The 14,719-nt window shown below is 37.5% G+C and overlaps 2 long non-coding RNA genes across 2 annotated transcripts in view; one reads left to right on the plus strand and one right to left on the minus strand.

The window, feature by feature from the left end:
* Nucleotides 1-5,475, minus strand: part of LOC126863471 (uncharacterized) — a 48,228-nt gene extending 42,753 nt beyond the window's left edge. The window contains exons 1-2 of the long non-coding RNA XR_007688869.1: nt 5,289-5,475; nt 5,058-5,182 (exon numbers count right to left, since the gene is read on the minus strand). This is a non-coding gene — a long non-coding RNA (uncharacterized LOC126863471). The remainder of the gene's footprint in view (nt 1-5,057; nt 5,183-5,288) is intronic.
* On the plus strand, nt 5,114-14,708 carry LOC126863476 (uncharacterized). Its single transcript, XR_007688870.1, has 2 exons — nt 5,114-5,262; nt 5,475-14,708. It is a non-coding gene; the product is annotated as an uncharacterized LOC126863476 (long non-coding RNA).
* The last annotated feature ends 11 nt before the right edge of the window (nt 14,709-14,719 follow it).

Consider the following 14,719-nt stretch of genomic DNA (forward strand, 5'->3'; position numbering starts at 1 on the left):
GAGCGATCTGAATAATCGTTGATCGCGCTCCTTTCCAGTTCCTCCACTTTGCTTTCGATCGGAGAATTCTTGACCACCGGCACTAATCGTCTCTCGGTTTTTAGCTACTGATTTCATTGTTCTTCATTACGTATAGTAATTATTTTTTACGAATTGTTATCAGTATTATTATTATTATTATTATTATTATTATTATTATTATTATTATTATTATTATTAACGTTTTCGGCATCATCGTATTTATTATTGTCATCGGTATTTATTATATTTATTTATTATTACTATTATTATTATCAACACCGTGTACCTTTATTTACCTCTATATAAATTCACATTATTTCGTTGCTGTTGTTTGTTGTTGTTACGTATAGTCATATCCATTATCACTGGTGATAATGCTATCGTCTGTAACTCTCCACTTTATCGTCGATCATCTGTTCTATAGCGATTATAATTTTTGTTGTTGCTAATACAACGAGTCGATACAACGATCGGTATCGTTAAAATGCATCGCGCGAGGCAACGAAAATAAATGTTCGAGAAGGGAAAACGAGGCACACGCAATCTCTGTCTTTATTTTTCTCTTGCTTTCCCGCGGCCGCTCTGGTGAAAACAAAATGCAATATGGCGTCGCGAATTGCACGTCCACCAAATAAAGCTGCTTCTATTCACGAGCCAGATTCGCGTGTACAGTCGTTGGTCGACGTAATTGGCCGACATAATTGAGCTTCTGGAGCGTGGTGGTCGCATAAAGTCGTAGATTTCCGGTTCGAGCGAGGCGGAAATTTCAACGCGCTTAATATATCTGGAAGCTTCATTTCACCGCCGTATTGAAAGACTCCGAGCGACTATTCGAAAGCAATGTATTTTTGTATTCTCTGTTTACGGCGTCAGGGAAATATTTTGGAATAACACACGCGTGGAATTATATATATATGTACGTTTCTAGTGATAAGCTTGAATTATTTTCTATGGAACGTAATTGATAATTATAAGATTCGTAAAGCGACAATATTTATTTTCGCGATTTTTGAAGAAAATCTATCCGGGGATTAAAAACACGAAGAGACAGATATTCTTTTTTTAGTCTATCTTTTTTTTTTCGTTAGATTCAGGCGATTAAAGCAAACCAAAGTCGGCTGATCTCCAATTAGATTGGTCGACGATAGGAGAAAAAAATTGGGCGGTGGATGCAAATATTCGGAGAGAAGGTTGGACTCCGAGTTCGTTACTGGAAATTGCACCGGTTCGTTACGGAAGTCTCACGGACAATTAAACTATTTTAATTGACCAGCCAGCGAGACCATTTCACGTTTGTCCTAACTTCACGGCGATATTAACGGCCGAAAGCGATTCTCGAACTAATTAAGAGTTCTTTTCCGCTCTGCCCGTGGAAAATTCGGCCTCTGTTTTCGCCGCCCACTTTTCTCCTGGCCTTACTGCGAGAGAAATAATCGTTAATCTGTCTGTTTTCGCTGAGAGAACCATCTTTTCTTGACGAAAACAGTCAATCAGCGTTAAAAGGCCGCGAGTAACGAACTGTATCTTCTTCTAACTTTGTGAAAAAAAAAACGATTAAGAAAGAATAATTTCTTCAAGGAAATTTCTCTAAATTACTGTAATGAAATCTACAAAGAAAAAATTAACGAATTTCACGATTCTTGATGAAGCTTCCGATTCGATGCGCTCTTATGCACGGCATGCACCACGAAACCGGAAGTAGCGCTTAATGAACGAATAACGCGCTTCAATTAAAGGTTCTAAGAATTATTAGCTTGCACAAGGATATTTTTCATACCGATCTCACGAGAGCTATGAAAATGAAGGAAGACGAACGCTTTTGTACGCCACATCTGTGTCGCGCATCGATATTCAACTATTATCAGAAGGAAACACATACCACTTAACAATTGTTACGTAATAACGTAAAAAATCAATTCGACGAGTTTGCAGAAAGTAGAGATTCTTAGAAACGACGACACCGTTCTGGCAAAAGTAGCAGCTTCCCAGTCTAGTTTTCTTTTCCCTTTCTAAGAAAACTTTGCTCGTCTTGCCCGATTAAACGAAGGAAAAACAAACGCGCGTATCTCTTAAACAATGTATTCTGTACATACATACGTACGTACGTATATATCTATACATTACGTAAATATATAATGCATATATATACATAAAGATTTCCTAAGCTACATTTAAGGAAAACATTTACACATACGTACGAACACAAAACTACGTACTCTATTAGATAAATCTATCGTGTAGCTCTGTAATTCGTAGTCTAATTTTCCTCTAATTACAGCGAACGTCCTTCGCTTATCTACTAATCGCTTCTCGCTTTTGACGTTATTTATGTTAGCGTTACTCGAACGGACAGCGCTGCGCGTTTTTATTCGCTGGAACAGCAGTATAAATAGTTGCGTGAAGTTCATGGATTGAAAATTTCGTGCAATATTTACTCTATCTTAAATTATCGATCTGTACTAATGTAAAATTATATCGAAGTTTTATTGAAATGATCGTAAGTGAAAATTCCTTAAACGAGAAGATCTGTGGCGAGTTTGAAATAAGAAATTGTGTATACCACACAGAGTTTGTGATGCTGAGTTAGCACTGTCAGCATCTCTGACATTTTTGACAGATCGTAATTACAGAAATGAAACTATCAAGAATATCACGGTCTTTTACAATTGTCGATCGATCAAAGACAAGTTCGTCGCAACTATCGCTGCTTCCAGCTTCCTCCTGTCCGCGACTGTCCGTGCTATTCCTTCTGTTCCTATCTCGAGTGTCTGTGCACTTTCGTGAATTTCTATCGACGGCTGAGATCTTCGCCGTGTCTATCTCCTGTCTCCCTCGAATGTCGATCGATGATCAACAAGAATCTTCAACTACGTTTGTCCGACGTTCCTTCTCAATCGGAAAATCAATCTCTAAGCTCGTCGTGTCGTCTATCTCGCCGCAGTTATAATTTCTTATCTTTTTCTGGAAGAAACATACAAATCAGAAGATATATATCTCTAATTGATTGTAACACATCACTATTGGATACTATTGACTATCGTAGGATGCTCTTAAGTTCCTGTACAACCACGTTGTGCAACAGTTAAATACTATTATATAAAGCGCCTAAGACTTTCTCGATCACATGACCAGATGGTAAATCCGGCAATTAAATTCAATTTGCTCACCTAGCGATCCTCGATCGCGAAGAGTAACCAGATGCGACCTACATCGCTGATTAGAATTGTTCTCGAATGCAATTTTCTGTGTTATCGACGCGATCGAATTAATTACATTTCGATCGCCAAAGGAGAGGGCTAGTTACGAAACCAATTTTCCGACAGTATTTCCAAAATATTGCTACGATTAATTTTAATCGAAAATACGATGCGACTCAAACGACTCGACGAGCTTTTTCGCATTCCGTTATAATGATTCCATTATGAATTATTTCGACAGTCTATGAAGTTTCCAAAATACGGTAAAAGTAATCGAAAATTTCTTCAAAGTATTTGTCGAACGAGAATCTCTCAACGACTAAAGACTATCAGAACGCTCTGCACTGTCGCTAGCAATTCTCCGAAACTTTGAACTTGAAACACTGTCGCGTAATCTCTCCTCTGACTAAGGCTACGTTTCGATCTTCGCTGTAGTAATTTAACAGTCGAACGAATAGTGTCGATGAGAGCAGGCGAAACACAAGTAACGTTAAGTGAATCTTGTCTTGTCAGACTGACGCGAACAAGCAACGCGAACACATTGTGGGAACACATTCGTTATTTTGTCGCTTTACTCGTATAGTTTACGGTTTCGTGTAAGAGGGAGGGAGAGAGAGAGAGAGAGAGAGAGAGAAAGAGAGAGAAAGAGAGAGAGAGAACAGCAGAGACAGCAAAACTCGCAACGTCAGAAACTAGCGATCACCAATTCTGCTGCGTTTTAAGGACGAGACTCTCGTTTCGAGATAGTGTCGTTCGTGTTATATGAAGTGGCGCGTTACGGTTGTCGGTGAAATGTTGTTGATCGAGATGACGATAACGATGGATGAACGACATCCTGGACGCGTCGCGTTTTATAATCCTTCCAACAAGAGCCTTGACAATTTTTTAAATATTCGTTAGTTGCCTTAGTATAAGCAAAAAAAGAAAAAGAGAAACAAAAAGGGAGAGGAGGAAATTAGATGAAGAGGATGACGAAGAAGATAGACGAGCGAACGCTTCACCGACGCAATTTCAAGTAATGGTTAATCCCGTGATTATATTGTACTTGGCACCGGTGTTTCTCTATCTGCAATATTAGAACATTTCGGTTCAACGAATATTTATTTGTCGTTTGAAAAAGTAGCGTAAATAGTTCAGACTGTATTGTTGAAGGGCGAGAAATAATATCGCAATGACCACCACGGCAGACCATTTTTAGACAACCGCCCACCCCCCTGTTCCAAGACGAATCGGACACTCGTTGTAAACGTGACCCCTCAGTTGTCGCATAATAAAGCGAGCCAAAGATTGTTCCTGGTTCGAACCGCGCCCGTGGCTTATTCAGCGAACGTGACTATATTATCCGTAGAAAAGAAGTACGAATCGAACGCCTGAACCTTCGGATGAACATAAAACGCGGGTCCTTTGTCTCGATTTAATATAATATATACGCAATATAGGGATAGTCGATAACTTAGTGTACACAGTTATGATATATACGATATATTATCATACATAATATATTTTATATATTCCGAACGAAAGCGTAAACGATAATTTATTTAAGAGAACTCGTGTAGCTTTCGCCAAACGTGATTTTTCGTGTAAGACATGAACTCACTAAAATTTAAGCCACGCATAAGGAATACAACACTACCCCTATTATTCCGTATGTCTCGACAGATATATCCATATTATATATACGGGAATCGAGAACGCAGTCTCGTTTTGCAGTAGGTTCGAGGAGGCCGAGTACCTTAGACTCCGTCGATGATAATAAGATGCGCTTAATAGCACGACGTCATTTAGAGAACGATGTGTTCAGGATCTAGTTCTAGCGTTAAGTACATATGTACGCACCAAGGTAGCCATCGGAAGCGTGTTTCTCACGATCGATTCATCCGTGCTCAGCGGACCTTATTTTCGCCGGGTTTCATTCGCACTGGAGTTTCCATTTGTTTCTCCGCTCGTGGTTATGCCGATTACTATCAAAGATACGCACGTATAGAAAGACATTCGTTCGAATATGTTTGTCGTACAAAACGACGATATATTGGTAAATTAGGTTATGACTTTGTTTTTCAAACATACCACAATCGACAGGCAAGTGTAGATGCAGTCTTTTGAAAATTGCTTGATTAATAGTTCGTTCTTCTGGAATTCAAAATTTGAAGCATATATCGAGGAATATTTGAATATAAAAGATGTATAACATACAAATAGAAATTACCTTGATATATATTTGTCGTACAAAACGACGATATATTGGTAAATTAGGTTATGACTTTGTTTTTCAAACATACCACTATCGATAGGCAAGTGTAGATGCAGTCTTTTGAAAATTGCTTGATTAATAGTTCGTTCTTCTGGAATTCAAAATTTGAAGCATATATCGAGGAATATTTGAATATAAAAGATGTATAACATACAAATAGAAATTACCTTGAATGCCAGGTACCCATCCTGACGATGTAACGAATTTTCGAACACGAATAATCAGGATAATACGTATTAACACTTCGCAACTACGCTGACACTTCATGCTTGATTTCGTTTCAAACGACTACTTTCGTTTTCAATTTAATCTCACGAATTTACTTAAAAATGTCGGCGTCCGTGCACCTTCGATAACATTGCAGAGAGCAACGATACAACATTCAACACCATTGTTTCACGGTATCAGCAACGAAAAGATCGTTCTTGTTGCAACAAATCGCCAAATATTGCTCATCTTAGTTCCTCGCTGATCGCGCCACCTGCAAAACCGTCGAGGTCTATAAAGCTATGTATATAGATTTACGCGTATGCACACGTAAATTTGAATATCGAAGCGCGATCGTGCAACGGCACCCCTTTATTTCTCTTTCGAAAGGTTGAAAAAGCAGAGGGACACGAAGAGCTCGGTACAGTCGAATACGATAAAAGGCTAAAGATAGAAAGAAAAATAATTCTATTTTATATTTTAACAGAAGCGATGCAACGAAGAAAGAGCGTGAAGTTTCATCAGTAAACTGCGGATGTGTTTATGCATCTATAGATAATTAAGTGCAAAAGTCTAGAAAATATATGTATATAACAGGCAAAAATATATAAGATATCCAAAGTCGAGTGCTTGTTGTATTATTTAGTAAGTAAAACGAGTTTCCATTTAGGTTCCATTCCTTTGGTTATCTTTATGAAGATATAAAGTTGCATAAACACAAACAATCGCAGTTTATTTATTAGGAATAGGACGAACGAGGACAGTCGCGTAATAAATCCGAACGCTCACGCACACTCTTGATGCATAAACACAATATGTTATATATACACTATATACATCCATAGTATATACATATGTATATGCATTAGCGGATTAACGAAACTCGCCTAATTATCGCCTACTACGGATTAATTACACCATTCATCTGTCTTTATCGATCCTTTCGTTCGGTCGCATCTGTTTCCCTTTGGTTCCCCTTTCTCCGCGTTCTATAGTGTAAATAAGAAGCTCATAGAGACGATGTAACGATGTAATGGAGTTAGTAGGATTAACAAAATAGTAGCAAAGGTGAAAACTTTAAAGCATATAGTATATAAGAGTCTCACGAGACGAGGTACACTATAAAGTAAGTAATGTTATACTGGCGAGAACTGGGTTCCCAGTTGGGCCAATATTCGATAAATATCGGCGTGAAGGATCTAGTTACTTTTTTTTTTATCTCCTTAGTTCGTTCGTGATCGCGTAACGGTCGTTGCTTTTTTCGGATGGTAGAAGGCAGAAGCCAATCTCAACGTGACATTGCCCGGAATCGTTGGTCATAAGCATAAGAATTAATTTTAAGTTTCTTCGCTTCGCGAAACAACATGTACGATACAATCACCCGTGGTTTTACGCGTTTCCCCAGTTTCTTGCTGCTTCTCAACTATATTTTAAGAGTCACGACGAATCGTGCAAAATTTAAATACTGCATAATTTACTTTAAAAAGATTTGTTCTGGAAATTACTGTATATCGAAATAGATCACACAGGCCAGATTAGGGATAATAATTATAAACTTAATTAACGTGGATGCTAGTAAATATGGAACGTGACTGTGTAAATTGCAATATACGTCAATAGTAATTTCAGTTGCAGCTGATATCAATCGCGTACAGTATCGTAATTGCCAATACCCACTAAAACATATATTGGTCAGCTACCAATGTCATATGAGTAATTATCGATCGTAATTAATAATCGTTAATGCAATTCTGTAGAAAAATTGAAATCAGTTTAATTGAGTTTGCGATAACGTTGGACAGTTATCTTCTTTTTTTTATTCGACAGAAACTGGGGTAACGATATATGAATTTCACGTATGATTAATCCTTAAACGCTGATTGCATCCGGTGACCTAAATCCCAGTAGATTCCTAACCTAATTGCAGGCACATGACACGGGGCAAACGTAACACATACAAAATCGGTAAATTCTCGGGTAATTTCTCGAATATAGGTTTGAAATGTTATACGTACGTGATTACAAGGCTAAAATCACTGAAATTGGCGATCGCTTTAACGTGGAGACGAAATTTATCGAGAATCGTTAGATGCAACGAAATGCTGGGTTGAAGAGCCTTAATGAGAGAAGGGAACCTGATGGGTAATCGAATTTATTGAAAACTTCGCAAGGAACACATCGGACGTTTTCGTTGTCGTTTTAAAAATTTATGTTTCGTTCTTAGGAAAAGTGATATCATGCATTCATAAAGAATTTGATATAAAAATGAGAAAATAAATTCGATCGAACTTGTATTTGAAACTGTTGAGAAATTGCTCGTAAAAGCTGCATGGTGGACATCAGTTTCGTGAATAATCGCATCGCGTGCGAATCTTTCACGTATACATGAACGTGTTGAGAAAACAAGAAGAGTTGCACGCAACTTTACAGCAATAATGCTCAAACACGAGATTAAATGGCTACTTGTGTAACCACATTTGTGTCGTCGATGTTTAATGTTCGTGGAACAAGAAAATTAGTAAAAAAAAAAAATGTTGTATTAAATGTTCAATTATACTTGGTGTAATACTCAATAAGGAAATAAGAAAACGTGTCAATAATATTATTATATGGAACGCCATGTTTTTTAAATTGAAACGACTGGACCACACGGACGATCGTCGAAGCGGCAGCGAACGTCGCGTTTGTTGCGAACTGGCGCTTCGACGCGAGCTCAAAGATGAAAAAGTGATACCTTAATTTCGCTGATAAATTAACGATTCGGCTCATGTCTGATAGTAGAACTAGTCGCACGTACTCCAGTCAAGTCAAAAGCAATACTCGAATGTAGAATAATTTTTCGTGTGTAATGTCCATGAGTATGTACAAATATTCGAACACCGTTAAGTATGGAAACTTCGATGATTGACCATATTCGATAACACGATAACATGTTGCGAGTGAAACTTGTAACACGTCTCAATAGATGGTCGAAGCTCATAAATCTTAAACACGTAGAAAACAAAACTGATACGGAGTCGCACAGCCTCGTTTGAGTTGCATTAACAGAAAATATATACGTATAGAAAATAAAAATTGATGCTGGAAGAAAGTTTCATTTCAAAAAAAAAAAAAAAAAAAAAAAAAAGAAAAAGAAAAAAAGAAAGACAAGTGCGTAGTTTCGTTTAACGCATAAAAGGAGGTGGTTAATGGTAAATTGACAGAAGTATGAAAGTTCGAGCATGCTATTGGGTCATCGTTACAAGATTATCTACATAAGCAATAACACATTACGCCGCCTAATAATCATTTTAAAAAATGACTCCGGGTTCCCACGAGACTCGTTCTATGTGTGACACTCGATAGCAAACGTCCAACGAAAAATGCGCGCGATCGATCGATCAGTATTGCTCAAGGAACTAGAAACGAGTCAATAACGAGTCAATAAATTCGTAAGTCTCGTTAGTTTAATTAAACATTGTAGCAAGCTAACCAAAGTTTATAGCAGTGATATTAAGTACAAAAAAAAAAGAACAAACGAAAATAAAAAAAATCGTGAAATTTCGTAGTCAACAAATGCAACTATGTATGTATATGTTAGTCAAATGTCACTTTCTTCGCTCTTCGATGTTGTTCGCGCGCATTTTCAGTCAGTAAGAAAGATCGGACAAAAGTGATCGTCAAAGATGCCGTGGTGTCGATAATTAAAACAAACCTGCAAAAAATATTTTGTACTTACATATAAACGAATGGTTCGATTTTAGTGGGAATCTACTGATGATCACTTTTTTCACTTCTCGTGTCACAAGAAATTTCTCTCTACGACTCTCACTGTTCACTGTATTTTCCACTTCGTCTGTGACTTATATGCGCACGAGAAAACATCAGTCGCAAGATCTGCAAAGCGTTCGCAATTAATAATTAAACTTTAACGAACATAGTAGACGCACTGAGTATAACGACGCTGGTGTTTTGTGGACGTAGAGATCTCACGTTATACCTTGTTTTTATATGAACGATGAAAATGACCAGGTGAAAAAAGAATCTCTTTTTCTTCGCGTATCTAGCAAAGATATTAAAATCTGTTCCTTCTAATTTGAGTTCTTTAAATCGAATTATTAAAACAGATACGGATAACCTCTGAAGAACTACGTCCAGAAACAGGTGCGAAAATGTAACAGAAGCCTCTCGCTCGAAATTCTCCTGTCTGTCGCTATACCTTTTCCTGTTTCGGCTTCGACTTTCCGTCTCCATGTGGCTTTATTCTTCTCTACCAACCATCTACTCTATTATTACATATACCGCTTCCTGTTTAAACAACGTAAAGCCTGGTAGAAAGGTTAGCGGACACAAAACGACAAAACTGTTCGCCTACTCCCTCTATACTGTTTTCTATTGCTTCCCTATTCTCTCACTATCTGTCTCTGATAACCTTTTGTAAATCGAACGAATTCTGTTAACGAAGATGGTTTGATGATTCTTCGTCGAGGTGGTACGCGTGAGTTTTGATTCGATTCCGTGACGTTTCTAGCTTTAAGAAACGACTATCTAAACATAGAGGTCTGTCTTTGGAACTGCGAGCTTTCCTTATCGAAAAAAAGGAGACTAACAAGGTTGATAGATACATAAATTTGTAGCGCAGTTTGTTGTTTTGGGATAGTGTAAGAACGAGATAAGAGCGCCAGGGGTATGGAACGAGAAAGAATAAGAGAGGAAGAAAAAAGGAGAACGAAGAAAAAAGTGCCTATATACATCAGTAAAATTATTCGTTAGCGTGCATTTATGCGTTTCAACGAGTACGGACAGTGTCAATTACAGGTAAAAAGAAGCGACAAACAAGATACATGTGCGTGATGAAGACGAAAGATACGAGCAAGGATACGACGAAGCAATATCGAGCGACGATCCGAGATTACAAAACGCTTGCGAGTACCAATTATTAACAACGACTACGACGATGACGATAATGATTGCGAACTATGATTACTATTATTGTTATTATTGATTGCGAACCTAAATTAATGAGCTAATCGCCGTGGAGTGTCGCTCGGGTTCTGCTAGGTTATGCTAATGACGTTCGAGATAGATATTTTGCGATCAATTAAAAAATCGTTAGCCTGGAAGTTAATGAAACGAACAATACGAGAACACCAAATTGTATAATATAATTATGATATCGTAGGACGCAGTAAGTATCAATGCGTATTATTAACATTGTATAGCAGTGTATTATCGTTTGGAAGCCAGCTTGAAATTTACGTTTAATGTGACGAAGAAAACGTTGTCGTTTAGCTGAAAAATCGTGCTTCCAAAGCATCGTCCCACGTAGATCCTCGTGAGCTCGTTCGACGCATACCACGGCGCGTTAGGGACGGATGTGATATAAGGTGAACCTTAACCTAACCTATAACGCATATAGATATTGATATTGTATGCATTGTGATAGTATTCTCGAGGAAAAACAAAACGACACACACCAATTCAACAACAAGAACAAAAAAAGAAAAATAGAACAAACCGCGTAAAAAAATCCCTGCCTCCTCCAAAGTGCGACTGATATTTACAGGATATTGTTCCAATTGGATGCTCCCAAGGAAGCCGGGGTATTCAAAAGCAATAACTTCGTAGGCGGTCGCGGATCCTCGATGAGGTACCTTTGCGACCGATTAATATAAATAATAATAACGGCGCAAAAAAAAAAGTATGAATAGGCCGATGAATTTTTAACCTTAATAATTTTAATTGTAATGATGACTTAGCGGTGCAGGATCACACACCGACGTTACAAGTCTGGATCACGAACAGTCAAACATACACACACGTACACACTAACGTAGTGAACAATTATTTGCTACTCGTTACGATAATAAACTACCGAGAAAGGAAATGAATAATTAGCGAAGACGAAAAATGAACGAAAGAGAGAACGAGTGTGTGTGAAAGGAGAGAATACGAGCAAGAGAATGGTAGGCATAGGCGTAGATAATGAATCATCTTTACACGAGCGCACGCACGTGCGCGCGTGCACCCATCCACATAGTCATGTAAACACAGACACACCATACAGTGAGCCTAATAAACGATTTAGTAAGAGTTATTATTATAATTAAAGAAAAAAAAAAAAGAATGAGAAAAGACGAGGAGACTAGCGATGGCTTTTATAAGATGAAGTAATACGATGCAGCGCGACAAAACGCGCACCACTGGTTACATTGATATACATAAATCTATTATATATATAAATATATATATATATATTATATACATAAAAAAATATTATATATATATTATAGTATTCGAACTTTAGTTCGAAGAAAATAGCGACGGTACGACGAATGAGTAGAGAGCGCAAAAATAATAATATTATGTTTCGTCGTAAAGATTTGAAGAAAATGTGAGCGAGAGTGAGAGAGCGAATATGAACAAAAATTGTCAAATAGAAGAGCGAGAGGGAAGTGAGTGAATGTAACAAAAAAAAAAAAAGGAATAACAGTAACAGAAAGAATGAAAGAGTAGAGAAGTAAATGCAAAAAAAAAAAATACAATTGTGCAGGTATCCATATTTTATAGCTTTTACGTAAGAAATTAAACCGTACACACGCAGAACGCGAAGTTAACTATATATATTTATATAGATACGTTGACACGGTATTACCGATGAAATTATATCGAATTACTGGTAGGCTGGCGTTATTACGATGATTTATCGCTTTGATGATTAGTACCGTCGTTCGCGTTATTGCGCGTCAACGCGTGAACTTAAACAGATACACAACAACGAGAAGAAAATCACAACACGAAACCAACCGAGTTACTTAACATTCGGTAACGATTCTTTTATCATCGTTATTACTACAATCAACTGTCGTTCTTGCTACTATTATTTTCATTTATAATTACGATTATTACCGGTTATCGTCGGTCGGATATTATTATTTATCGCGACGTTATAATTCTCATTGAACGGCGATGAAGAGAGATACCAGTTATATTATATCTATTAACGGAAAAAAAATAATACAATTATACCTTGCATGACTACGTAGGGCTATACTGCCGCCGAAGCAATACAAAGAGCAATATAGAGTTAAAAGGTAATTAACGAGATTAAAGGTACTAAAGGTAAACGATATTAATAACCGCGGAGAAAAACGCCGTAGGTATTATACACTGAACACTCGACACTACTCTCCTTCATGACACTTTACACACACGTACATAAATACAGAAATACGTATTAACACACATAAGACACGCAACATGACAGAACACAAACAGAGACACGCACGATTATAATTACTTACACGCATGAACGCCCAGATACTCGGGCCACAGAACACACCACAGGTGGACACTATGTATAGTCATTAATTTATTCTGACCGTAGTGCTAATTGTACTTAGCATTTACGTAGATGACACTAATTGCCTAGGTCGACCAGCTCGTCCGGGGTTCCTGTTGCCGTGCGAGTTACACCCTCCTCTGATCACCCCTTTAACCTCGCCGGTGTATCTCCCTTCCGCGACGCGAACCGAAGCCACGATCGTCGTCGACGATGTAATTTCCTACGGTGTATCCGGCGGCAACGGCGGGAACCCTCGTCGATCGAATTTCGCCTAATAATGAAATAACAAAAAAAAAAAAAACGGTAGCGATATAGAGTTATTCGTAGAATCGCTAATGTATTTCACTCGGTGCCTGTGACAGCTGAGCTAGCTATCCGTTCGAGAACGAAATGATTGACAATACATTGTTGAATAGAGTGCAACTTATGAAGAATCTTCATATTCCTTCGAAAACTTTGATAACTGTTACCATCTTCCTATTCTCAGTTCACCTTCTTTTTTATATATTTTTTATCCTTGAGTATTTCTCATTTCTAACTTGTTTAAAACTTTCCATAAGGTTTCTTCCTTTTTTGAATCGTCTGAGAGATTATCTTTTCCCGATTATGGAAATATTAGAAGCTCATTTCCATCCTCTTTTAGTCTACTCGATCCTCGATATTTTGTTATTTATTTTGTCAAAAAATGTGTTCCTAATAAATCCGCTTAGTTTATCTCTAAAGTATTATCTCGAGCGAAGGATTATTTAGCGAGCGACGGATAAAAAGGACACTAATCACTTGTTGTTTGTTTTCGATGTCTCTATTCGACAGCCAGTAATTTCCTCTATTTTCACCCTTCTAATTACCTACTCACTGATGTTTCCACATCTGGTCGATAACAAGTTCGACCGACTATGACAAAGCTGTTCACGGGTACCACCTGGAATACGTAGTATTAGCATGGTGTGAAAACGATAGTGACGCTAGATGAATTAGCTTTAAGCTTCTTTCTCGCTAAGAGGGAACCTATTATTATAATAACGATATTTACATACATTTGTATTATTTGTAAACTAGCGCTAATACAAAACTCCAATTTGTGCATCGACACGCGAAACAAGAAGAGAGTCCCGTTTCCCTGAACCCTTATTCCTGGACCCACGAAGCCCAGACGAATGAGTCAAACGAAACCAAAAAAAAGAAACAAGAAAAAACAAAGAAAAAATGGTAAAAAAAAGTGAAAGAAATGGAAAATAAGCTCCCGCCCTTGTTCCTGTTCCGCTCGTCCGAACGGACTACCGTTTTTGTAACAAACAAAATACGAATATGTGAGTCACAACACTAAAAGAAAAAGAACACCAGGACACTTTCGTTTCTCCGTTCCAATTTGTAATTTTTCGCTCTGTAACGTCTCTCGTCTATTATATGTATCTTCTCTCTCTGTAATATCGGGCCTTTTTCCTCCAAACGAAGTAAAACGAAAAAAAAATGAAGGGAAAAACGAGAAAAAAGAGAAAAAAACGACGAAGATGAAGAACACGGAATAAGAGAACACGAACTTTACCTATCCTGATATACTTCTCATAGTGTTGGATGGTAACGTTACAAGACAAAAGGGAATAAAACGTTAATTGAGCATTGTTATCTATGTAATACAACATAGGATGTTTTGTATTATATTTTCATAATAAATAGACACGTAGAAAAAGACGTATTAACCATACCAGTGTTATT

Source organism: Bombus huntii, chromosome 1 (assembly GCF_024542735.1).
Source record: "Bombus huntii isolate Logan2020A chromosome 1, iyBomHunt1.1, whole genome shotgun sequence".
Lineage (NCBI taxonomy): Eukaryota > Metazoa > Arthropoda > Insecta > Hymenoptera > Apidae > Bombus > Bombus huntii.